Genomic DNA, 23,996 nt, shown 5'->3' with positions numbered 1-23,996 from the left:
TGGGTACACTGCAGTATCCACCGAGAGGCTCTTGCTGCCTAGGGAATGCCTGAAAGATGTTTTGGACACAACAGTGAAAATGGTTAACTTTGATAAAGCAAAACCCCTGAACTCTTGTGTATTTTCCGCACTATGCAATAATACTGGCAGCGACCATGTAACACTTTAACATACAGAAGTGAGCTGGTTATCAAGGGCAAAGTATTGACACTTAAAAAAAAAAATTGAGATACGAGCTTGAAGTTCTCTTTATTGACCTTCATTTTCACTTATCTGACCGCTTGCATGATGACGAGTTTCTCACACGACTGGCCTACCTGGGTGATGTTTCTCGCCTGAATGATCTGAATCTAGGATTACAGGGACTCTGCGCAACTATATTCAATGTGCGGGACAAAAGTGAGACTAAGATTAAGAAGTTGGAGCTCTTTTCTATCTGCATTGACAACACAGGTCTTTCCATCAGTGTATGATTTTTTTGGTGTGCAAATTAACTCAAGCTTACGGACAGTGTCAAATAGCGAAGCACCGGAGTGAGTTGGGTGCGCAATTACATAGGTACTTTCACGAAACGGATGACAACTCGATTTGTAATCCCTTTCATGCCCTGCCTCCAATCCACTTACAGCCAGGAATCGAACCAGGGTCTGTAGTGATGCCTCTAGCACTGAGATGCAGTGCCTTAGACCGCTGCACCGCTTGGTGCAGTTTAAAATATCTAAAAAGCTGTTTCCAATTTAGAATAAGGCTGTAACGTAACAAAATGTGGAAAAGGTCAAGGGGTCTGAATACTTTCCGAACACAGTGTTTATATATTTGTTTTGAAAACTTGGGGGGGCCAAATAAAAACCACCCACAGGCCAAATTTGGCCCGCCATTTGGGGAACCCTGCCATATTGGCAGGTATGAAAAAAAGGGACACAGGAATTGAAAATGTAGTATTTATATTTATTGTAAATTACAAAATAGTTAATTCCGCATATGGTCTAGTCTTCATTCTGATGGAGGAAACAGTCAGTCAATATCATGATTTTTTTGTGAATTAGGTGTGTAACATTAGTAAATGTTAAGGGTTCTTTAATACTATGGTCATTATAGTTAAGGTTTGTGAATAGTAGTGTAGTGAGTGCAATGTTGGTGACTAATGTGACTGGAAGCATACCCTGTGATGAAACAGAGCTTTAGAAACTTTACATCACTGTATGCTCAGTTTTTAATTTTATTTCACCTTTATTTAAGCAGGTAGGCAAGTTGAGAACAAGTTCTCATTTACAATTGCGACCTGGCCAAGATAAAGCAAAGCAGTTCGACACATACAACGACACAGAGTTACACATGGAGTAAAACAAACATAGTCAATAATACAGTAGAAACAAGTCTATATACGATGTGAGCAAATGAGGTGAGAAGGGAGGTAAAGGCAAAAAAAAAGGCCATGGTGGCAAAGTAAATACAATATAGCAAGTAAAACACTGGAATGGTAGATTTGCAGTGGAAGAATGTGCAAAGTAGAAATAATGGGGTGCAAAAGAGCTAAATGAATAAATCAAATAACTACAGTAGAGAAAGAGGTAGTTGTTTGGGCTAAATTATAGATGGGCTATGTACAGGTGCAGTAATCTGTGAGCTGCTCTGACAGTTGGTGCTTAAAGCTAGTGAGGGAGATAAGTGTTTCCAGTTTCAGAGATTTTTGTAGTTCGTTCCAGTCATTGGCAGCAGAGAACTGGAAGGAGAGGCGGCCAAAGAAATAATTGGTTTTGGGGGTGACCAGAGAGATATACCTGCTGGAGCGCGTGCTACAGGTGGGTGATGCTATGGTGACCAGCGAGCTGAGATAAGGGGGGACTTTACCTAGCAGGGTCTTGTAGATGACATGGAGCCAGTGGGTTTGGCGACGAGTATGAAGCGAGGGCCAGCCAACGAGAGTGTACAGGTCGCAATGGTGGGTAGTATATGGGGCTTTGGTGACAAAACGGATGGCACTGTGATAGACTGCATCCAATTTGTTGAGTAGGGTATTGGAGGCTATTTTGTAAATGACATCGCCGAAGTCGAGGATTGGTAGGATGGTCAGTTTTACAAGGGTATGTTTGGCAGCATGAGTGAAGGATGCTTTGTTGCGAAATAGGAAGCCAATTCTCGACTTTGGATTGGAGATGTTTGATGTGGGTCTGGAAGGAGAGTTTACAGTCTAACCAGACACCTAGGTATTTGTAGTTGTCCACGTATTCTAAAGTCAGAGCCGTCCAGAGTAGTGATGTTGGACAGGCGGGCAGGTGCAGGCAGCAATCGGTTGAAGAGCATGCATTTGGTTTTACTTGTATTTAAGAGCAATTGGAGGCCACGGAAGGAGTGTTGTATGGCATTGAAGCTTGCATGGAGGGTTGTTAACACAGTGTCCAAAGAAGGGCCAGAAGTATACAGAATGGTGTCGTCTGCGTAGAGGTGGATCAGAGACTCACCAGCAGCAAGAACGACATCATTGATGTATACAGTTAAATTACATTGTAGCATTAAACACGTTTTGATATTCTGGAACCTTACCGTGGGAAAAAGTCCTCTACGAACCTTCTCTGTAGTCTGGAAACAAAGAGGCAACAAACAACTTTAGACTTGTTTGAGAAATTTTCTAACAACATAGTAATATACTGTATAACAACCCGGATTTCTTTGACTAATCTGAATGAATAATACCATACTAAGTCAGCAAGGTGACTGGCTGCCGTGATGCAGCTCTCCAGGCCATTCTCTGCTCTCTTGTTGTGTTCCCTCACCATCTTCCTAGTAGCTAGCCAGATGTATTACATAAAGATGCAGTAGATATAGAGTACAGCATATATATATGAGATGAATAATGTAGGGTATGTAAACATTATATTAAGTAGCATTGTTTAAAGTGGCTAGTGATATATTTTACATCAATTTCCATCAATTCCCATTATTAAAGTGGCTGGAGTTGAGTCAGTGTGTTAGTGACTCAATGTTAGTGGTGGCTGTTTAACAGTCTGATGGCCTTGAGATAGAAGCTGTTTTTCAGTCTCTCGGCCCCTCCTTTGATGCACCTGTACTGACCTCGCCTTCTGGATGATAGCAGGGTGAACAGGCAGTGGCACGGATGGTTGTTGTCCTTGATGATCTTTATGGCCTTCCTGTGACATCGGGTGGTGTAGGTGTCCTGGAGGGCAGGTAGTTTGCCCCCGGTGATACGTTGTGCAGACCTCACTACCCTCTGGAGAGCCTTATGGTTGTGGGCGGAGCAGTTGCCGTACCAGGCGGTGATACAGCCTGACAGGATGCTCTCGATTGTGCATCTGTAGAAGTTTGTGAGTGCTTTTGGTGACAAGCCAAATTGAATGATGCGCATTCTTCACCACGCTGTCTGTGTGGGTGGACCAATTCAGTTTGTCTGTGATGTGTACGCCAAGGAACTTAAAACGTACTACCCTCTCCACTACTGTCCCATCGATGTGGATAGGGGGGTGTTCCCTCTGCTGTTTCCTGAAGTCCACAATCATCTCCTTAGTTTTGTTGACGTTGAGTGTGAGGTTATTTTCCTGACACCACACTCCGAGGGCCCTCACCTCCTCCCTGTAGGCCGTCTCGTCGTTGTTGGTAATCAAGCCTACCACTGTAGTGTCGTCCGCAAACTTGATGATTGAGTTGGAGGCGTGCATGGCCACGCAGTCGTGGGTGAACAGGAGAGTACAGGAGAGGGCTCAGAACACACCCTTGTGGGGCCCCAGTGTTGAGGATCAGCGGGGCGGAGATGTTGTTACCTACCCTCACCACCTGGGGGCGGCCCGTCAGGAAGTCCAGTACCCAGTTGCACAGGGCGGAGTCGAGACCCAGGGTCTTGAGCTTGATGACGAGTTTGGAGGGTACTATGGTGTTAATTGCTGAGCTGTAGTCGATGAACAGCATTCTCACATAGGTATTCCTCTTGTCCAGATGGGTTAGGGCAGTGTGCAGTGTGGTTGAGATTGCATCGTCTGTGGACCTATTTGGGCGGTAAGCAAATTGGAGTGGGTCTAGGGTGTCAGGTAGGGTGGAGTTGATGGTCCTTGACTAGTCTCTCAAAGCACTTCATGACGGAAGTGAGTGCTACAGGGCGGTAGTCGTTTAGCTCAGTTACTTTTGCTTTCTTGGGAACAGGAACAATGGTGGCCCTCTTGAAGCATGTGGGAACAGCAGACTGGGATAAGGATTGATTGAGTATGTCCGTAAACACACCAGCCAGCTGGTCTGTGCATGCTCTGAGGATGCGGCTGGGGATGCCGTCTGGGCCTGCAGCCTTGCGAGGGTTAAAGTTTGTTCAGAGCCATCGATGTGTCTGCTTGGGGGGGGGGGAATATATACGGCTGTGATTATAATCGAAGAGAATTCCCTTGGTAGATAATGCGGTCGACATTTGATTGTGAGGAATTCTAAATCAGGTGAACAGAAGGAGGCTATCTTGAGGCTAAGGAATAAGAGAGGTCTCGAGCATACAATTACCATTACAAATGAATGATTCATATATTCATTAACCTTATAAGTGCAGTGAATTGCAATAATGCTTCACCCTACCCTTCATCTTGTAACCTTCCCAGTAGTCTGTGAAAGGAAGCAACATGCATATTATCAAGTAAGCCTATAAGAAAAGTATCATTATTAACCAAATAAGCAACCTCTGAGTTAAACGTTTTTGTATAGTAGGCCTCTTCCTGACAGTGATCAAACCCTGTCAGAAAGATGATTCATCCCCACGGTGAAGCTCTCCGAGCCATTCTCTGCCCGCTTGTTGTATTCCATCACTCTCGTCCTAGTAGCTAACCAGATATCCTTACGCTTAGCTTCCTCCTCGGGTGGAGTTATAAGTCTTAACTAAAAGAAAAATGTCCATTTAGTAAATAAACTCAGCAAAAAATGAAACGTCCCTTTCACACCCTGTCTTTCAAAGATAATTCGTAAAAATGCAAATAACTTCACTGTAAAGGGTTAATTAACACCATTTCCCATGCTTGTTCAATGAGCCATAAACAATGAATGAACATGCACCTGTGGAACAGTCGTTAAGACACTAACAGCTTAGACAGATAGCAATTAAGGTCACCGTTAAGAAAACCTAGACACTCAAGAGGCCTTTCTACTGACTCTGAAAAACACCAAAAGAAAGATGCCCGGGATCCCTGTTCATCTGCGTGAACGTGCCATAGGCATGCTGCAAGGAGGCATGAGGACTGCAGATGTGGCCAAGGCAATAAATTGCCATGTCTGTACTGTGAGATGCCAGAGACAGTATAGGACTAGTAGGACAGAGACAGTATAGGACTAGTAGGACAGACAGTATAGGACTATTAGGACAGAGACAGTATAGGACATGTAGGACAGAGACAGTATAGGACTAGTAAGACAGAGACAGTATAGGACTAGTAGGACAGAGACAGTATATAGGAGTCCATTAGAGAAATATACATTTGGGTGAATTTGTCAGCTATGCTTATTCTAACCCTAGCCTTGCCCCAAACTGCCGCTCTTATGGGTCAGAATATAATGATGTAATTACATGGGGAAGGTCTCTGTGGATTCTCCGCGTGGACCGTTCAGGCTGCTCAATGATGCACTTCTCCGGCGCAACTCTCTGGTCGTCCTCACAATGTAAGTGTCCTTTTGGCTTCCGAGTCTGTTCCCTCACCCTTGTTCTGGAAGGGCTCTTCTGAGGACAGACAGCTCTGTAGCTCAGCATAGGAATGAAACAGTGTAGATACCACGATTCGATGGGGAGTAGAGACTAGGTGGTTTGACTTGAATTCACCCGCTTAGACACAGCTACTCATCCGTAGCTTGGGTAGAAAAATATTTCTTTGTCTTCAAACTTGTTTTGGGTTCGTTGACTTTTTAGACCTCGGCTGCAGCTAGGGTCACTTAGTCTTATCTGTAAATTCTTCACTCACAGGTTTTATACCCTCGGGTCAGAAGTGGGCGTTACTGCCTTTAGGGCAATTCTCTGGGCGTACCAAGTTAAGAGGCAAGGTCTAGATTTGACTCATATCCAATTTTAGACAACTAACTTCACATTTCATCTTTACCAAAACATTCTCTTTGATTTGGACATTTTCCATACAACGTACAATGTATAAACATCAAACATATACTAGGTAAACTGTTGACGTTACAATGTTTTCGTAATAACGTTATCTACTAACCTTTAATAACAAAACAAAAATGACATACATTTTCATATTCCATCTATCGTCATACCACCATTGTGGCTGACGGAAACCATTGTTCCAAAGTCCCTTTATTTCATGTTTAATGTTCTGAGGCTGGTTCTCCATAGTAACAGGACAAAGGAATTTGTCTGTGGCCTGAGATTTACCAGGGGCGTGAGGGGTCATAAAACCCCCACATCTTCAGACCCCTAGTTCTCTCCTCCTCTGTTGGGGTTGATCAGGACAGTCATGACAAGATTGAGGAGTCATCTTTAGGAGTGGATGACATCGTGGAGGTTGATGACTCATCTTTAGGAGTGGATGACTCATCTTTAGGAGTGGATGACATCGTGGAGGTTGATGACTCATCTTTAGGAGTGGATGACATCGTGGAGGTTGATGACTCATCTTTAGGAGTGGATGACATCGTGGAGGTTGACGACTTGAGATTGAAAACACACAAGTGGCTCAAATTCTGGGCAATACTGGGCAAGACTTATTAGAGCACGTTAGCCCCACTTCTCACCCACTAAGTCAGAGACCCAGACACTCACCGCAACACTTGGTTCCAGGATACCGGCTCGCCGTTATCAATCAATGTTGTATTGACGCTACATGGCACAAAGTCAAACAGTGTCCTCTTAGCGGACGGATTGTGAGCAGAAAGCCAAGAGAGATTATATTGCTTCACCCGCATACTAATTCACCCCTTGTCTGGGTGCTGGGAATCTGGGATTCACTGATGAAGACTCCATTCCATAAGGTCAGAGCGGTGTGATCCCACATTACCTCTGATGGATGGATGCAGCAAATCTCATCCTGGTGTCAGGTCACGGTGTCACGGTGTCAGTCATGGAAGTATCAACAAGACCTGGTGTAGGGAATACTGTAGTACTAGTCTGTAGTACTAGTCTGTAGTACTAGTCTGTCCCAGGCTCTTCAATGAGTCTGTTATCTTAACCTTTGACTTAGGAAAATCAACTGTTGTAGAATGTATTATCGTCTGCAGGCAATTTAAAAGCACCAGATTTACTTTATACCCTCAATGTAGATATTTGGATTCATATTCTTATGCAATACAGTTAATTACAAAAAAAGTCCAAACTCAAAGATTAAAGGTAGCCACTCAGACCTACAGTATTCTCAGACATACTGTTTACATGTAACGACAACAAATTAATACACATGACCAATTAACACTGAAGAATGTGTGACGGTTGACAGGATCCTTTCTGCAGAATAAATACTATGTGACCCGGCATGATGACCTGAACAGACATTTCCTGGTTTGGCTCCTATAACCCTGTGGAGTTAGCTGATTGGTGCACCGGTGGTGACAAGTTTGTAATAGGCCCCTTTGAGGGCTATGAGATGGTCATGTGGACCCTGTTCGATGACGAAGCCCCTGGACATAACGGCGATGATGTCAGAGTTCTGGTGGGTGGAGAGACTGTGGGCGAACACGATGCTGGTTCGGCCCTCCCTCGCGTTATCCAGCGCCTCTTGCACCGTCTGTAGTGCGCGCACACACACACACACAAAGCTTTGAGCTGATTTCACAATCACCCATGACTCACCATGATTACTTGATTACTGCCTCTGCCTCATACAATGGACCTAAGGCACAGGCAAATTGCATGCTTGCCTTGCCTCGTACCAATTCTAAAGCCATTTGAAATAGCTATCTGTAATAAAGCTATCTGTATACATTTCAGTCTATCCTCATCAGGTTCAGGACTTCTTCTACTGCTCGTGATGATGACAGGCGGTTGTCATGGAGACATTACCTTCTCGCTCTCCGTGTCCAGGGCTGAAGTGGATTCGTCCAGTAGCAGGATCTTAGGGTTGCGGATAATCCCCCTGGCGATTGCTATGCGCTGCTTCTGTCTCCGAGAGAGCTGGGAGCCCTGGGAACCCACGTTGGTGTCATATTTCTAAAGGGGGAAATTAAAACTTTAAAAGACTACTGTGTCAAACAAAGGGCTATAGATGCCGGATATACTCTGACAGAGTTCTTGTGACTAGAAGTTTGGCACAGAAACTGGACAATTGTATTTGGATCTTAGTGTGCGGGTATCTTTGATAGAAACAAAGATGTTAGAGTGACTTGATTTAAATGAAACATCTAAATCGTTGGCGTTTCCTTCCTAATGGTGCTACAAACTTCAGTTGCAATGACAGTATTGTTTTAAGTTAGTACGCTGACAGTGTTGTTTTAAGTCTTGTTTTAAAGTTTGTACAATGTCAGTGTTGTTTTAAGTCAGTACACTGACAGCAGCACTACCTCAGGTAATGACAAAGTCGTGGAGTTGGGCTTTCTTGGATGCGGAGATGACGTCATTCAGGCTGACTTCGCGCAGGTTGTCTCCGTACTTGATGTTGTCTCCGATGCTGCAGTCAAACAGAATGGGCTCCTAGGATACGATGCCGATCTTGGAGCGCAGGTACGAGACGTTGACCTGAGTCGAGTCATGGCCATCAATAATCTGCAAATGCAACATGGAAAATCCAGTCAACTAGCCTGTGAACTAATCCAGCTCCCAGGATACCCCCACCCTCTTACAGTCTTTATACCTCTAGAGACATATATGGGGATATTGCGTGCTGCTGAGAGAAACTGAGGACTCACCACTTTGCCCTGGTCGGGGTCATAGAAAAACTCTCCCACAGCCACTGCTGCCCACGAAGGCCAGCGTCTGGCCGGGCTTTACCGACACGTTGAGGCCGTTCAGCACCTGGATGTCTGGCCGGGTCGGTTACGTGAACTTACAGTCAAGAGAGAGAGGGGGTGTGACGAGAGAGAGAGGGGGTGTGAGCAAGAGAGAGACATGGGGCGTGAGCAAGAGAGAGACATGGGGCGTGAGCAAGAGAGAGAGAGGGGGCGTGAGCAAGAGAGAGAGAGAATGAGTGTGTGTTTGTGTGCGCTTGAGCGACATGGGTCGAGGAGCTGGAAGAAGCGGGCAGCTGAGATCTTGGCCTCAGCGTAGTCTGGGGGTGTAGGAAGAGGCTCGGCCCAGCGCTGTGCCACTGGTCACTATGGCTGAGATCACTCTGAACCAATCACAGAGAGACAATGCGGTTTAGTCAAGTTAATATATAGGAATTAACAAAGGTGGTGTTGGTAGTGGAATACATCTTGGACAATGTGATTTCATGGTCTGTTTATGAAGTAGACAGACAGGCAGACAGGCAGACAGTTTCTCTCACCTGAAGACCAGGCTGCAGTGGAGGCCCTCATGGCGCACAATGTACCCTCCAAACCTGTAGGAGGCGCTGTTGGACATGAAGACAACACAATGGACGAATCCGTAGCAGGCGCCGTACACGTTGGCCTTCTGCTTGGCGGCGTGGTACGGAACCTCCAGGTGAGCCTCGTACATCTCCACAAAGCTCTGTTCCTTCCCCAGTTAACAAAGGTGATGGTGCGGATGTTGTTCAGGGCCTCGCCAGAGATCCACAAAAGATACCACAGAGATGTCGCAACCACCCACCACTACCACCGTTTAAGTCTAGAATAGGAAGTAGGAACTGTATACAGTACAGGAACTGTAAGGTAAGGTAAGCCCTCCAGTGGGTTTACTGTGACGAGGTTACAGGAAGCGCGCACCTGATGTCTATAACAGACATTACAATAGTTACAGGCTGAAATATCTTACAATATGACACAACGGAAGTTCTGTGGTAGTGACGACCCTAACAGAAGCTTTCGAGAAACATGTTGATAACGTGTTGATAACTCATGTGAGAAGTTAGTAACAATTCACTTCCAGTCACAGTAGCACTATGTGACTCCAGCCTGTGTTACAAACAGCCCTGGCCAGTGAGTCGGTGGAGTACGGTGGAGTACTGTAGCCTACCCGTCCTGCATCCTCCACGACCTGTTTGTCCTGCTTGGCGAAGCCAGTGAGCATCTTAGCCTGGAAGCCTCCGGAAAGAGCCAGGGAGGGCAGGAAGCACATGATGACCAGGCTGAGCTTCCAGCTGAAATAGAAGGAAGTTATGACGGCCACGCCAATGTTGGTCAGAGAGTTAACGATCATGCCGATCTGAGAGCCCTTGGCCTAGGAGAGGACGAGGGAGCGGTGTCAATCACTTTGGGTCGGATTAGGTTATTTACCCAGAATGCCAGATGGGTGAGGTTTTCTTTTGGGTCTGCTGCATTAGTTCCAAAGCACTCCATTAAATCAAGTATTTGAAAGACACTAATACTATTTGGTCTGGGGTCTGGTAACTGCCCCCTATGAGGACTATATGAGGACTATATGAGGACTATATGAGGTCCATACTGACCCCTTGGACCTGTGTGGTCAGAGCCCCAGGGCTGTTCCTGTGGTCATCAAACCAGCCCACCTCCTGACCCAACATGGCGTGGAAACTCATCTTCCTCAAGTGCCTTGTCAGCAGCTCCCCAGACTTAAAGAAGGCATAGCCCTGGGGGAGACACCGACACCATCTGATCAGGTTAAGGGAAATGAATGACAAAAAGACAGATGAAATAGGCTTCTCTTTTCACGGAGTTTGGAGAAGCGGGAGAAAGGATCCGGTTGATGTGAAGATTAAATATGTATTTTAGAACAAGTAACAAAAGAAAGGTGAGCATGGAGGGAGGGAGGGAGGGAGGGAGGGAGGGAGGGAGGGAGGGAGGGAGGGAGGGAGGGAGGGAGGGAGGGAGGGAGGGAGGGAGGGACATGTACTTGGAGCATATGGGTGATGAAGGAGGTCACTCCGACCAGCACAAAGAACATGCAGATACCATTGATCTCCCTCCTCTGAGCCTCTGGGTCTGGTATGGAGAATGTCTACAGGAACCAACCATTCCATTTCCGGCGCCGACAGAGATGGTCGCCTCGCTTCGCGTTCCTAGGAAACTATGCAGGATTTTTTTTTTTTTACGTGTTATTTATTACATTGGTACTCCAGGTAATCTTAGGTTTCATTACATACAGTCAGAAGAAACTACTGGATATAAGAGCAACGTCAACTCACCATCATTACGACCAGGAATACGACTTTCCCGAAGCGGATCCTGTGTTTTTCCCACCACCCGGGACAATGGATCGGATCCCAGCCGGCGAACCAATACAACGACGCCATAAAAGGGGAAGACAAAGCGGTCTTCTGGTCAGGCTCCGGAGACGGGCACATTGCACACCACTCCCTAGCATACTACTCGCCAATGTCCAGTCTCTTGACAACAAGGTTGATGAATTCTGAGCAAGGCTAGCATTCCAGAGAGACATAAGAGACTGTAACGTTCTTTGCTTCACGGAGACACGCTATTGGAGTCGGTACAGCCAGCTGGTTTCTTCACGCATCGCGCTGACAGAAACAAGCATCTTTCTGGTAATAAGAGGGGCCTTATGATTAACGAGACGTGATGTGATCATAACAACACACAGGAACTCAAGTTCTTCTGTTCACCTGACTTAGAATTCCTCACAATCAAATGTCGACAACATTATCTACCAAGAGAATTCTCTTCGATCATAATCACAGCCGCATATATTCCCCCCCAAGAAGACACATCGACGGCCCTGAACAAACTTTATTTGACTCTATGTAAACTGGAAACCACATATCCTGAGGCTGCATTCATTGTAGCTGGGGATTTTAACAAGGCTAATCTGAAAACAAGACTCCCTAAATTCTATCAGCATATCGATTGAGCTACCAGGGCTAGTAAAACCGTGGATCATTGTTATTCTAACTTCCGCGACGCATATAAGGCCCTCTCCCGCCCTCCTTTCGGAAAAGCTGACCACGACTCCATTTTGTTGCTTCCAGCCTATAGACAGAAACTAAAACAGGAAGCTCCCGCTCTCAGGTCTGTTCAGCGCTGGTCCGACCAATCTGATTCCACGCTTCAAGATTGCTTCGATCACGTGGATTGGGATATGTTCCACATTGTGTCAAACAACAACATTGACGAATACGCTGATGGTGAGCGAGTTCATTAGCAAGTGCATTGGCAATATCGTACCCACAGCAACTATTAAAACATTCCCCAACCAGAAACCGTGGATTGATGGCAGCATTCGCGTGAAACTGAAAGAGCGAACCACTGCTTTTAACCAGGGCAAGGTGACCGGAAACATGACCGAATACAAACAGTGCAGCTATTCCCTCCACGAAGCAATCAAACAAGCTAAGCGTCAGTATAGAGACAAAGTAGAGTCGCAATTCAATAGCTTAGACACAAGAGGTATGTGGCAGGTTCTACAGTCAATCACGGATTACAAAAAGAAACCAGCCCCTTCGCGGACCAGGATGTCTTGCTCCCAGACAGACTAAACAACTTCTTTGCTCGCTTTGAGGACAATACTGTGCCACTGACACGGCCCGCTACCAAAACCTCCTTCACTGCAGCCGACGTGAGTAAAACATTTAAACGTGTTAACCCTCGCAAGGCTGCAGGCCCAGACGGCATCCCCAACCGTGTCCTCAGAGCATGCACAGACAAGCTGGCTGGTGTGTTTACGGACATATTCAATCAATCCTTATCCCAGTCTGCTGTTCCCACATGCTTCAAGATGGCCACCATTGTTCCTGTTCCCAAGAAAGCTAAGGTAACTGAGCTAAAGGTAACTTCCGTCATCATGAAGTGCTTTGAGAGACTAGTCAAGGACCATATCACCTCCACCCTACCTGACACCCTAGACCCACTCCAATTTGATTACCGCCCCAATAGGTCCACAGATGACACAATCGCAAGCACACTGCACACTGCCCTAACCCATCTGGACAAGAGGAATACCTATGTGAGAATGCTGTTCATCGACTACAGCTCAGCATTTAACACCATAGTACCCTCCAAACTCGTCATCAAGCTCGAGACCCTGGGTCTCGACCCCGCCCTGTGCAACTGGGTACTGGACTTTCTGACGGGCCGCCCCCATGTGGTGAGGGGAGGTAACAACATCTCCACCCCGCTGATACTCAACACTGGGGTGTTGTCACCACAAGGGTGCGTTCTGAGCACTCTCCTGTTCACCCACGACTGCATGGCCATGCACGCCTCTAACTCAATCATCAAGTTTGCAGACAACACTACAGTGTTAGGCTTGATTACCAACAATGATGAGATGGCCTACAGGGAGGAGGTGAGGGCCCCCGGAGTGTGGTGTCAGGACAATAACCTCACACTCAACGTCAACAAAACAAAGGAGATGATCGTAGACTTCAGGAAACAGCAGAGGGAGTACCCCCCTATCCACATCAACGGGACAGTGGTGGAGAGGGTAGTAAGTTTTAAGTTCCTTGGCGTACACATCACGGACAAACTGAAATGGTCCACCCACAAAGACAGCGTGGTGAAGAATGCGCATCAGCGCCTCTTCAACCTCAGGAGGCTGAAGAAGTTCGGCTTGTCACCAAAAGCACTCACAAACTTTTACAGATGCACAATTGAGAGCATCCTTTCGGGCTGTATCACTGCCTGGTACGGCAACTGCTCCGCCCACAACCGTAAGGCTCTCCAGAGGGTAGTGTGGTCTGCACAACGCATCACCGGGGGCAAACGACCTGCCCTCCAGGACTCCTACACCACCAGATGTCACAGGAAGGCCATAAAGATCATCAAGGACAACAACCACCCGAGCCACTGCCTGGTCACCCCGCTATCATCCAGAAGGCGAGGTCAGAACAGGTGATTCAAAGCAGGGACCGAGAGACTGAAAAACAGCTTCTATCTCAAGGCCATCAGACTGTTAAACAGCCACCATTACCATTGAGTGGCTGCTGCCATACATGTAAAAAATGTATCACTAGCCACTTTAAACAATGCCACTTAATGTAATGTTTACATACCCTACATTACTCATCTCATATGTATATACTGTACTCGATACCATCTACTGCATCTTGCCTATGCTGTTCTGTACCATCACTCATTCATATATCTTTATGTACATATTCTTCATCCCTTTACACTTGTGTGTATAAGGTAGCTGTTGTGAAATTGTTAGATTAGATTACTCGTTGGTTATTACTGCACTGTCGGAACTAGAAGCACAAGCATTTCACTACACTCACATCAACATCTGCTAACCATGTGTATGTGACAAATCAAATTTGATTTGATTTGAGGAATACACACACGTACACACATACACTTATTAAGTTAATGAACCGATATTCAATGAAGACGGTCTTGGTTAATACTCCACCCCTCCACCTTACCGCCAGAATCTGACTGAAGAGCAGGGAGTACACTGGGTTGACTCCTCTTTTGACAGCAGCTCCGATGGTTCCAAACAGCATGTAGGGCCATTCAGGGGCATTGTACTTCAGGATCCTGGTCACTGGAGCAGGCTCAACATGCTCCTCCACCTCCTCTACAAAGGCACTCTGGACACAAACACACGTGCATGGACTGTGGATACATGTCTAACAAATGCACACGTGTAAACTGTAGATTACCTGGAAAGGGTAAGTAGTAAGTAACCCCCGTTTAACCCTGTTGATGACTTCCATACCAACCTCCTTCACACACACACACACACACAAACCTTGCCGCGTCTGCCTGAGATACAAAGGATTCTGCTTCTGGAATGAGGTTGGACAGCTGTGAGCAGGTCCTCTTCCTGATAGAGGCTCTGAACATGTCAGTGCACTACCAAGATACAAAATGGCTTCATCAGTCAGTATTATGGCACAAAATGTCTGCCGTGCTTCACCCAGATGTGTGTCGGATTACAAGGAAACCAGATGTGAGTGAGGCCTTGTGAAAAGGATGTGAAGTGCATCATGAGAGATGTTGTAATGCTCCGGGTGTCGTGGGTGTGGAGTCAAATGCAGGAGACAGAGAGTTCAATGCTGCGCGTCTTTTAATCGCACCAACGCACCACAGGGTGCTCACAAAAAAGTTACGTTCCCAAAACACAGGGAATCAAAATGTACAATGGGAAACAATCCCGACCGGACACTAACACGTGCCTATACCACAGAGCTGAAGGTTACATAGAAATAATCCCGCACAACAACCAGGCGGGCCGGCTGTCTAATAAAGACAAACTAATTAAACATCCACAGGTGCTACCACTCAACATACAAGGAGGGGAAGGAAAAACAATCAGTGGCAGCTAATAGGCCGGTGACGACGACCGCCGAGCGCCACCTGCCCGGGAAAGGGAAACACCCTCGGTCGGACTCGTGACAGTACCCCCCCCCTGACGCGCGGCTCCCGCAGCGCGCCGACACCGGCCTCGGTGGTCGCCCCGGAGGACGAGGCGCAGGGCGATCCGGATGGAGGCAATGGAAATCACTCAACATGGAGGGATCCAATATGTCCCCCACCGGTACCCAGCACCTCTCCTCCGGACCGTACCCCTCCCAGTCCACGAGGTACTGCAGGCCCCTCACCCGGCGTCTTGAGTCCAGAATGGCCCGGATCGTGTACGCCGGGGACCCCTCGATGTCCAGCGGGGGGGGAGGGACCTCCGGTACCACCGGCCTGAGGAGAGACACGTGAAACGAGGGGTTAATACGATAATAGGAAGGGAGTTGTAATCGATAACACACCTCGTTTATCCTCCTCAGGACTTTAAAGGGCCCTACACACTGCGGACCCAGCTTCCGGCAGGGCAAGCGGAGAGGTAGGTTTCGGGTCGAGAGCCAGACCCTGTCCCCCGGTACAAACACGGGGGCCTCACTGCGGTGGCGGTCAGCACTCCTCTTCTGCCGTCCACTCGCTTGTCGTAGAGATTCCTGGACGGCCCTCCAGGTCTCCTTGGAGCGCTGTACCCATTCCTCCACCGCAGGAGCCTCGGTCTGGCTCGGATGCCATGGTGCCAGGACCGGTTGGTACCCCAACACACACTGAAAAGGGGACACGTTAGTAGAGGAGTGGCGTAGTGAGTTCTGAGCCATTTCAGCCCAGGGAATGTATCGTGCCCACTCCCCTGGCCGATCCTGGCAATACGACCGCAGAAACCTACCCACCTCCTGGTTCACTCTCTCCACCTGCCCATTACTCTCGGGGTGATAACCGGAGGTCAGGCTGACAGAGACCCGCAAACGTTCCATGAACGCTCTACATACCCGGGACGTAAATTGGGGGCCCCGATCAGAAACGATGTCCTCCGGCACCCCGTAGTGCCGGAAGACATGGGTGAATAACGCCTCCGCAGTCTGTAGGGCTGTAGGGATACCGGGCAACGGGAGGAGACGGCAGGACTTAGAGAACCGATCCACAATCACCAGAACCGTGGTGTTCCCCTGAGACGGCGGGAGATCGGTTAGGAAATCTATGGACAGATGTGACCATGGCCGCTGTGGAACAGGGAGGGGTTGTAGCTTCCCTCTAGGAAGGTGCCTAGGAGCCTTACTCTGAGCGCACACTGAACAGGAGGAGACATAACCCTTAACGTCCTTAGCCAACGTAGGCCACCAATACCTCCCCTGAAGGCTCCCCACTGTCCTCGTCACCCCAGGGTGACCCGAGGAGGGTAGGACGTGAGCCCACCGAATCAGTTTGTCCCGAACACCAAGCGGCACGTACCTTCGCCCCGCTGGACACTGAGGAGGCGGGGGTTCAGCCCGTAACGCCCGCTCAATGTCCGAGTCCACCTCCCATACCACTGGGGCTACCAGCTTCGAGGCGGGAAGGATGGGAGTAGGTTCGGTGGACCCATCCTCCGTGTCATAAAGGCGGGACAGTGCGTCAGCCTTCACGTTCTGGGAGCCCGGTCTATAAGACAAAGTAAATCGGAACCGGGTGAAGAACATGGCCCACCTTGCCTGACGTGGGTTAAGTCTCCTAGCTGCCCGAATATACTCCAGATTCTGGTGGTCGGTCCAGATGAGAAAGGGGTGTTTAGCCCCCTCAAGCCAGTGTCTCCACACCTTCAGAGCTCTAACCACCGCTAGCAACTCCCGGTCCCCCACATCATAGTTACGCTCCGCTGGGCTGAGCTTCCTTGAGAAGAAAGCGCAGGGGCGTAGTTTTGGTGGCGTACCCGAGCGCTGTGATAGCACGGCACCCACCCCAGCCTCGGACGCGTCCACCTCCACTATGAATGCTAGAGAGGGGTCCGGATGCGCCAACACGGGCGCATAAGTAAACAGCGCCTTCAACTTGTTGAATGCTCCGTCCGCCTCTGCTGACCACTGCAAACGCACCGGGCCCCCCTTCAGCAGTGAGGTGATGGGAGCCGCTACCTGGCCAAAACCCCGGATAAACCTCCGGTAGTAGTTGGCAAAACCCAGAAACCGCTGCACCTCCTTTACCGTGGTCGGAGTCGGCCAATTACGCACGCCCCTAATGCGGTCACCCTCCATCACTACCCCCGAGGTGGAAATGCGATATCCCAGAAAAGAGACGGCTCGTTTAGAGAACACGCATTTCTCAGCCTTGACGTATAGGTCATGCTCCAGCAGTCTACCAAGCACCTTGCGCACCAGAGACACATGCGCGGTGTGAGTGGCCGAGTAGATCAGAATGTCATCGATATAAACCACCACTCCCTGCCCGCACAGGTCCCTGAGAATCTCGTCTACAAAGGATTGGAAAACGAGGTACTCATAGTGGCCTGATGTAGTACTAAATGCGGTTTTCCACTCGTCTCCCTTCCGAATACGCACCAAACTATACGCGCTCCTGAGATCCAGTTTTGTGAAGAACTGCGCTCCGTGGAACGATTCCACCGCCGTAGCGATGAGAGGTAGAGGGTAACTATACCCCACTGTGATGGCGTTTAGACCTCTATAATCGATACACGGACGCAAGCCTCCCTCCTTTTTCCTCACAAAAAAGAAACTTGAGGAGACGGGTGAAATGGAGGACCGAATGTACCCCTGTCCCAGCGCCTCCGTGACATATGTCTCCATTGCCAACGTCTCCTCCTGGGACAGCGGGTACACGTGACTCTTGGGAAGCGCAGCGTCTACCTGGAGATCTATCGTACAATCCCTTCCCGGTCGATAAGGTGGTAATTTAGTCGCTTTCACTTTACTGAAAGCGATTGCCAAATCGGCATACTCGGGGGGAATGCACACCGTGGAACCCTGGTCTGGACTCTCCACCGACGTGGCACCGATGGAAACTCCCAAACACCTTCCAGAACACTCCTCTGACCACCCCTGGAGAACCCCCTGTCTCCACGAAATTTTAGGATTGTGCCGGGCCAGCCAGGGAGTCCCCAGCACCACTGGAAACGCAGGCGAATCAATAATAAAGAAACTGATACGCTCCCTATGATTCCCCTGCGTCACCATGTCCAGTGGGACCGTGGTCTCCCTGACCATCCCTGACCCTAATGGCCGGCTATCTAGGGAGTGCACGGGGAAAGGAGAATCTATCGGCACCAGCGGAACCCCTAACTTAAGGGCGAGTCCGCGATCCATAAAGTTCCCAGCTGCGCCTGAATCGACTAGCGCCCTATGCTGGGAAGAGGGAAAAAAGCGAAGGGAAAAAGTTAAGACAAACATGTGGCCAACAGGGGGTTCTGGGTGAGTTTGATGCTGACTCACCTGGGGTGACCGAGAAGCGTTCCGCCTGCCATCTCTACTCCCAGACGGACCCCCCCAGCACCGATCAGACGTGTGTCCTCTCCGACCACAGTTGGTGCAGGGAAGGCCTCCTCCTCCGGTACCCCTCGGCGCAGCCCCTCCCAACTCCATCGGAATGGGAGCGGAGGGGCTGGGTGGTGGAACGCACAGGACCCTCTCTGAACGCCCGCGGGCAGCCAGCAGATTATCCAGTCGAATGGACATGTCAATCAGCTGATCCAGTGACAGAGTGGTGTCCCGACACGCTAACTCCCGGCGGACGTCCTCTCGGAGACTACACCTGTAGTGGTCCATGAGGGCCCTGTCGTTCCACCCAGATCCGGCTGCCAAGGTCCGGAACTCCAGCGCGTAATCCTGGGCGCTCCTCCTCTCCTGCCTGAGGTGAAATAGTCGTTCTCCCGCCGCTCGGCCGTCTAGAGGGTGATCAAACACGGCACGGAAGCGGCGGGAAAACTCTGGGTAGTGCTCCCGCGCTGAGTCTGGACCATTCCAGACCGCGTTCGCCCATTCCAGGGCACGTCCGTGAGGCAGGAGATGAGGACACTCACCCTCTCTGCTCCTGAGGGAGTGGGTCTGATGGTGGCCAGGTATAGCTCCAGCTGGAGCAGAAACCCCTGGCAACCCGCCGCCGCTCCATCATAAGCCCTCGGTAGCGTCAGACGGAGGGTGCTGGAGTCGGGAGATGGGGAGTCCGGAACCGTGGGTGCCGAAGGTGGAGAGAGGAGCCCACTCCTCTCCCATCTGTCCATTCTCTCCATCACTTGATCCATCGCGGATCCGATCCGATGAAGGACGGTGGTGTGGTGGAGAACCCGTTCCTCCATCGATGGGAGAGGGTTGGCTGCTGCTCCTGCTGACCCCATTCAATTTGATGGGTGCGGGATTCTGTAATGCTCCGGATGTCGTGGGTGTGGAGTCAAATGCAGGAGACAGAGAGTTCAATGCTGCGCGTCTTTTAATCGCACCAACGCACCACAGGGTGCTCACAAAAAAGTTACGTTCCCAAAACACAGGGAATCAAAATGTACAATGGGAAACAATCCCGACCGGACACTAACACATGCCTATACCACAGAGCCGAAGGTTACATAGAAATAATCCCGCACAACAACCAGGCGGGCCGGCTGTCTAATAAAGACAAACTAATTAAACATCCACAGGTGCTACCACTCAACATACAAGGAGGGGAAGGAAAAACAATCAGTGGCAGCTAATAGGCCGGTGACGACGACCGCCGAGCGCCACCTGCCCGGGAAAGGGAAACACCCTCGGTCGGACTCGTGACAGATGTAGTTCTACAGTACCTGAGACTGGCCCTGTATCTTCTATAAGGTACGCACCAACATCTCCATCTCCCTGGATAGATTCTTCTGCTCTGGTTCGTCGTTGCCCGCACTGACACAGGCAAAAGGAGGGAGGTTATTACACAAAATGTTATAAGAAATGTTTTGTGAAAAATGTTCCTGCACATTAATTTCTCTCTTAATACTTTTTATGTTGACAAAAGTGCGTTCAAGTCAACTTTAGAATTTTGGCAGAGGATGGGAATGCATTGATCTCATAGGGACCTACTCTGTCTGGCCTTCCAGTTGAGAGCCTTGTCTCCTTGGCTTTGTAGGGTGACCAGAGTGAAGTAAACACCATTCCTCTCCAGCAGCTCATCATGCTTGCCCCTCTCCACCGCCCGCCCATGCTCGTAGCCCACGATCACGTCCGCGTTCTTAATGGTGGACAGACGATGGGCTATGGAGATGGTGGTGCGGCCATTGCGTACCTTACAGAAGATAAACACGAGACCGTTATCCTACCTGGCTACTGTAAATATGGTTATTTTCATGGTTGTTTTTCTACCATTTGTCACGTACTTAGGTCTGATCCTGTTGTATGAAAGATGATACGAAAACACAATCTATCGTCAGAGTTATCCTAACTATTATTACTGTAATTAATTGATCCTAGCAGAGACACTTCCTGGTCACTTCCTGCTTTATTTAGGGAAGAGGGTGCTATTTGGGACGCAACCACCCACTTTGTCCAGAGCCTCCTGTACCACAGCCTCACTCTCATTGTCCAGAGTGGAGGTGGCCATGTCCAGCAGTAGGATCCTAGTAGGGTTCCTGACCAGGGCCCGGGCGATGGCGATACGCTGCTTCTGACCGCCGCTCATCTGACCTCTGCCCTCTCCCACCAGCGTGTCAAATTTAGCTAGCCATTTCACACCAGTTACACTAGCCCTCAATGTATAGCACGCTAAATGATGTCAACCTCACCTGTGGTAGGCCTAATATAACGTTGTAGGCATTAGCCTCTTTGGTGGCATGGATGATGTCATCCAGGGTGACTCCGGGGTGACCGTAGCGGATATTCTCGCCGATGGTTGTGGCGAACAGCACGGGCTCCTGCTCCACGATGCCCATCAACGAACGTAGCCATTGGATGTTCAGGCCTCTGATGTCATGGCCATCCAAGGTCACCTGGGACAAGGCATAAACAAGGAGAAAGAGAGGATGGGAGGGAGGGAAAAAATTGGATATTTCAAATGTCTCTACACTATTTCCTCTAAAGACTCTCTCAATGATACACTTTAGTGGAGGTGCACTTTTGTATTGATAGAGGTAGCATTATTTTACTAATGTGTTACATCATGTTAAATATAAACTCGGCAAAAAAAGAAACGTTCTCATTGTCAACTGAGTTTATTTTCAGCAAACTTAACATGTGTAAATATTTGTATGAACATAACAAGATTTAACAACTGAGACATAAACTGAACAAGTTCCACACACCTGTGACTAACATAAATGGCAGCCAGACACAGCCAGACAAATGGCAGTGTTAACCCCCAGGGCTGTGTAAAGTGAGCGTGTACACAGTAAATTGAATGCTCAATGAAATTCTCCAACAATGTTGAGATTCCCACCCTGTCGATGGTCTCAAAGATGATGGTAGCAGCTCCTCTTCCTGCAGCAAATGCCTCCAGACATGGAGATGCCTGCCCCAAGTTCAGGGCTGCTATCAGCACACCAATCAAAACCTGCGATGACAGACAAGACACAGGACAGATGAGGTGATTATTATTCATTCAAAAACCAAAGAAATTTGATTCACAGTCTATAGCTGATCTACTTACAGACTCTTTATAAAATATACCTTCATGGTGTTGGCCGTATGGTTACAAAATAGTACCTGTAACAGTGTTTCGGGCTGTACTCTTGTGTGTCCACCACTGGGCTGGATCCGTACCAAAAGGCCAGGGCGTAACACAGGAAGATGATAAACCACATGTAGCCTGTGAAGAAGCCCATGATCAGGCCCTTCCTGATGCCCCAACGCTGAGCTGAGATCAGGTTCTTGCCATACCTGGGAGAGAGAGAGAAAGGGATAGAGGGTTAAAGATGCAATCTGGGATCTTAAGCACGACAAAATCGTAACATATCGTACGAATTGGATTCGTAACATATCACACGAATTCCAACAAACAACTGTGATTCTTGTAGTGATGATGATGTAGTACACAATTGGATGATGTAGTACACAAAAAGCAGGGACCCGTTTTGGCTTGTAAGCACTACTTTCAAAACTACTTGCTGAAATTACACAAATGTTCTGGAGCGTCCCTTTAAACTGGGATAGAGACCCAGCACTGGATAAAATATGTAAGGCGGTGCTACTAGTTGCCCCTTAAGGAGAAAACAATTAATGGAATTAACAATATATTGTGAGGCTGTTCAACGTAAAGAATGTTAAATTTGGCTAGAGAGTATTGACACTTACAAATTCAGCAAGTAACTAAAGAAGAAAATGTTGGGGCAGTTTCAGGGATGTTATTATATTACCTCTCCACTTCCTTTAGCTCTCCTCTGAAAGAGGCCACTGTTCTGATGGAGGTGAGCACCTCGTCGGCTACGTCTCAAGCCTTAGCATAGGCCAGCAGCTCCTGACCTGTTAGCTTGGCCACAAACTAGACGAGAGCAGAGGAGGTAAGTAGAAAGGTGCATTCAGTACAGTACACTTACTAACACTCACCTCAATGGAGCTCATTGAGAATCGACACATAGAAAATTAATCATGTAAATCATAGGCCTAGTCCTAATACTCATAAATGAGCTTTCCTTCTCACCTTTAACTTTCATTGTCTCCTTTACTAAGTGACAACTAGTAAATTGCTTTCATCTATCCATTCCTAACAGAGTTAAATGGAGAAGAGGGAAGGAAAGGGACCATTTCAGTGTATTGGGACAGGAAGTGACCACATTGATTGACGTTGACCATCCTACCAGAGCCATGAGGGCGGCGCCTACTCCAATGAGAGGGCTGGCTGCGGTGATGATGAGCGTTAACTTCCATCCCTTCACAAAGCCAATCGCAAAACCACACATGAAGGTGGTGAAACGCTGGATAAAGATGCTCACTTGATCCGCCATGGCGTCATTGATCTTGTTGATGTCGCTGTGAAATAGCGGGGCACACCACAGACAGAGTCATGAGAATCATTAACGTTTTTCCAGGTCAGGTTCAAGAACAACAACAGATTGTTTGCTACAGTTTGCTACTGCAGGAAAATAATCCTGCAGCAACAGGAAATGTGAATTATTATGTGGACCATAGTTAAAACCTCTTGAGTGTAGGAGGCAATATTTTGATGTTTGGATGAAAAACGTACCCATATTAAACTGCCTATTTCTCAGGCCCAGAATCTAGAATATGCATATAATTGTCAGATTAGGATAGAAAACACTCTAAAGTTTCCAAAACTGTCAAAATATTGTCTGTGAGTATAACAGAACTGATATTGCAGGCGAAAATCAAACCAGGAAGTGGCTTCTATTTTGAAAGCTCCATGTTCCATAGCCTGCCTTCGCTCCATTTAAAGGGATATCAACAAGATTTGTTTTCCTATGGTGTGAACAGTCTTTAGACATAGTTTCAGGCTTTTATTTTGAAAAATTACAGAGAAAGTTCACATCGCGTCATTGTATGGCTGGGTGCCAGCAGCGTTTTGTATGCGCAACAGCTTGGTGCAGCCATTTTCTCTCTCTCTACTATTGAAGAAGCTACAGTCCCGGTTGATATATTATTGATTATATATTGTAAAAACAACCTGAGGATTGATTATAAAAAACATTTGAAATGTTTCCTCGATCATTACGGATACTATTTGGAATTTTTGTTTGCGATGTCGTGACCGCTCGAGCCTGTGGATTTCTGAACATAACGCGCCAAAGGAGGTATTTTGGATATAAAAATGATCTTTATGGAACAAAAGGAACATTTATTGTGTAACTGGGAGTCTCGTGA

At 48.1% G+C, this 23,996-nt stretch overlaps 1 pseudogene; it reads right to left on the bottom strand.

Moving 5' to 3' along the window:
- Positions 1 to 7,302: 7,302 nt before the first annotated feature.
- LOC139372266 (bile salt export pump-like) lies at positions 7,303 to 21,440 on the bottom strand (annotated as a pseudogene).
- Between the last annotated feature and the right edge of the window lie 2,556 nt (positions 21,441 to 23,996).

Source organism: Oncorhynchus clarkii, chromosome 18, assembly GCF_045791955.1.
Source record: "Oncorhynchus clarkii lewisi isolate Uvic-CL-2024 chromosome 18, UVic_Ocla_1.0, whole genome shotgun sequence".
NCBI lineage: Eukaryota > Metazoa > Chordata > Actinopteri > Salmoniformes > Salmonidae > Oncorhynchus > Oncorhynchus clarkii.
The sequence above is the reverse complement of the archived record's forward strand: the minus strand, read 5'-3'. Positions and strand labels throughout refer to the sequence as shown.